At 77.7% G+C, this 3,414-nt stretch overlaps 2 non-coding genes across 2 annotated transcripts in view; both read right to left on the minus strand.

Annotated features, from left to right (window-relative positions):
- Positions 1-284, minus strand: part of LOC141420575 (28S ribosomal RNA) — a 5,057-nt gene extending 4,773 nt beyond the window's left edge. Inside the window, exon 1 of the ribosomal RNA XR_012445092.1 lies at positions 1-284. This exon is cut by the window's left edge and continues 4,773 nt beyond it. This is a non-coding gene — a ribosomal RNA (28S ribosomal RNA).
- Positions 285-1,593: 1,309 nt separating this feature from the next.
- On the minus strand, positions 1,594-1,746 carry LOC141420572 (5.8S ribosomal RNA). The gene has a single exon (XR_012445090.1). It is a non-coding gene; the product is annotated as a 5.8S ribosomal RNA (ribosomal RNA).
- Between the last annotated feature and the right edge of the window lie 1,668 nt (positions 1,747-3,414).

A 3,414-nucleotide genomic window follows, 5' to 3' on the forward strand; every position in this document is an offset into this window, starting at 1 on the left:
ACCCGACTCCGGGAAGACCCGGGCCCGGCGCGCCGGGGGCCGCTACCGGCCTCACACCGTCCGCGGGCTGGGCCTCGATCAGAAGGACTTGGGCCCCCCACGAGCGGCGCCGGGGAGTGGGTCTTCCGTACGCCACACGTCCCGCGCCGCGCCGCGCGGCGGGGATTCGGCGCTGGGCTCTTCCCTGTTCACTCGCCGTTACTGAGGGAATCCTCGTTAGTTTCTTTTCCTCCGCTGACTAATATGCTTAAATTCAGCGGGTCGCCACGTCTGATCTGAGGTCGCGTCTCCGGAGGGCGGGGAGCCGGGGGTGCGGAGGCGGGCGCGGGGAGGGGAAAGGAAGGGGGGACGGGGCGCGGTGGTGGGGGGCGCGGGGAGGCCCCGTCGGAGGTTGGCGTGGGAGGAGGAGGAGGAGGAGGAGGAGGAGGAGGAGCGGGAGGGCCGGGGCGGGCGGCGGCGGCGGAGCGGAGGCGCGGGAGGGGGGGCGGCGGAACCGTCCCCGCGACCCGACTCACCCGCACGCGTCCGCCGCCGGACCCGCACCCGGCACGACACCGCGTCCTCCCCCCCGCACCACCACCACCACCACCACACACCCCCCACGCCCCCGAACGGAAACCCGCGCGCCGCCCCCGGGACGCTCCTTCCCCTTTCCCCCTCCTCCGCGCACAAGCCACGCGCGACCGCGAGGCTCCCGGAGATGGAAGGCCGGCCCCGTCGGTCGGGGCGACCGCGCACGCGACGCGCGAGAGCCGCGGAGAGAGTCGAGGGAGCGCGTGGCGCGGACCCCGCCGCCGGAGGGGCGGGTGACGCGCGCCCACGCGCCGAGGCTTCCACGGCGCCGACGGCCGCCCGGTGCCCGCCGCGGGAGACGACCCCGTCTTTCGCTCTTTTGTCCACCCCCACCACCGTCCCCCGCGCTCTTCCTCGGACCCGCCGGCTCCGCGAGGCCAGCCCTCCCTCCCCGGGAGGGAGGCGGAGGGCGGCGGGCCGGCCGACCGGGACGAGACGGGAGGAGCGGGAGGGGCGGGAGCGATGGGCGGGACGGCCCCGGGGCGGGACGGGACGGGCGGCCGGGGTGGGGAACACGGGCCGGCGTCGGGCGGTGGGCTCGGGGCGACGCGGCGCGACGCGGCCGCGCCCCGGGAGGGAAGCGCGCGTCGGGCGGACGGACACCGCGGCGTCCCGCGGGCCGCCCGCCGGGGCGTGCGTCCCCGGGGGCGCGGACCCCGCAAACGCGACCCGCGGGGCCTCGGAGCGAGCCCAGACGGACCCCGGTGCGGCGCGAGACGCCGTTCCCGGACGGGAACGCCGCGGGGACGCGGGAATCGTCGCCTCGGCGTGAGCGCCTCCCCGCGGGGCCACGGGCCGCGGCGGGGAGGGCGCCCGCGACCCTCGCTCTCTCGCTCGTCTCGGCGACGTGACGCGACGCGATCGGCCGTCGTCTGCTCTTAGGGGGACGGAGGGCCCGCGGACGAGAGTCGGGCTGGCCCTACGAGCGAACCCCCAGCCGCGCGACAACACCCCCTCCCCGGCGTGGAGAGCTCGGAAGCAGACCACCGCGAGAGGGGGGGGAGGCGATTGATCGTCAGGCGACGCTCAGACAGGCGTAGCCCCGGGAGGAACCCGGGGCCGCAAGTGCGTTCGAAGTGTCGATGATCAATGTGTCCTGCAATTCACATTAATTCTCGCAGCTAGCTGCGTTCTTCATCGACGCACGAGCCGAGTGATCCACCGCTAAGAGTCGTACGAGTTTTTTACACGAGGGTGGACGGCGGGGCGGGGCGGCGCGCCGGCGTGGGAGAGGGACGATCGCGTCCCCCCCCACCCGCACGCGCGCGCGCGCCCACGCCCCTCCCGCCCGGCTGACGCGGCACACAGCCCCCTCTCCCGTCCCCGCGGGCGGTCGGAGAGAGGGGGATCGCCTCGGTCCGGCCAGCACAGGTGACGACGAGACGAGAACGCCTTTTGGGGTCGGGAAGAGAACGAGACGCGGGGGGGCCGGCATCCGTCCGGCGCCACGGCCCGCGAGCGGGCGAGCGCGCGGGCGGCACCGGAACCCCCACAGGCGCCCGGGGGGTTCCCACCACCGCCCCCACGGCGACCCAGAGCGGAACGGAGAGGCGGACAGCGCGAAGCGACGCGCGCACGCGCGGCACCACGGCGGACGGTCCCCGAGGGTCTCCCAAGACCCCGGCGGGGCCGCCGCGGGCGCGCGGCGCGGGCGCCACGGCCCACCCCCGCCGCCCGACCTGGCCCGTCGTGGGGGTTTGGGTGGCGGAGTCCGGAGGAGACCGGGAAGAGCGCGTGTGTGTGTGTGGGGAGAGAGCGGACCGGGACGGGGCCCCGGACCGCACGACGCCCCATCACGCGGCCCCACGACTCCACGCGGGCCCGCCGCCCCGACCCCGCGGGCGGACGGGCGACCCCCGAGGGGTCTTTAAACCTCCGCGCCGGAACGCGCTAGGTACCTGGACAGGAGCGGGCGGACGGGCGAGGCGGGGAGGGACGGCGGGATCCGGGAGCGAGCCGGCTCCACCGCCCCCCTCGAGCTCCCCCCACCACCGCCTGCACGGCGCGGGACACGCGGGACCGGCCGCGGCGCCGCCGGGCCCCGGCGACGCGGAGCGGACGCACGCCCCCCCCACGGCCGCTCCCACACGCTCCGCCCTCGCGCCTTCCCTCCACGCCCCTCACCTCCTCGCGCACCCCCGGCCCGCGAGACCCGCGGGGATCCCGGGACCCGCCTCTCCTTCCACGACGCGCGCCGAGCGAGCGGCGCGCGGGTGGGGGAGGAAGGGGCGTGCCGCTCGCGGGAGGCGGTGGAGCGCTCGCGGGGCGACGGGTGACGCGCGGAGAAGAGACACGGAGGGCGAGGCGGCCGGCGGGCGGGCGGGCGGGAGAACGGCCGGCGAGGGGAGGCGAGACGCCCGCCACCCCCCCCACACACACGGCGTGGTGGGGGCGGCCGGCGCCGCGGGAGACGGCGCGGACGGACGGGGGACCCCGAACGGACCACCCGCGTACGGGCGGGCGGGCCCCCGCAGAACGCGCCGCACCTACCCGGGCGGCGGCGCCGAGGGCGACCGGCGGCCCGCGAGACCGCGCGCGGGGCGGGGAGACTCGGAGGGAGGAGCGGGGAAGCGGAACGCTCGAGGTCCGCCCCCGATGCCCCGGACACACGCGCGAGACGCGCCCCGAGAGCGGAAAGCCGGGCCCGCGGTGGGTGGAGGCGAGCGAAGGAGGGAGGGAGGGAGGGAGGGCGGCGGGCGGTCCGAGACGCCCCCCCTTCTCCTCGATCTCCCCCCGGCCCACCCCCGACACGCGGACGCGCGCGACCGCGAGGGCCCGGCTCCGGCGAGCGGGAACGGGAACGGCCACGGACGCGGAGACGGAAGACGCCGACGACGACGA

This window comes from Castor canadensis, unplaced genomic scaffold, assembly GCF_047511655.1.
Source record: "Castor canadensis unplaced genomic scaffold, mCasCan1.hap1v2 HAP1_SCAFFOLD_1034, whole genome shotgun sequence".
Classification (NCBI taxonomy): domain Eukaryota; kingdom Metazoa; phylum Chordata; class Mammalia; order Rodentia; family Castoridae; genus Castor; species Castor canadensis.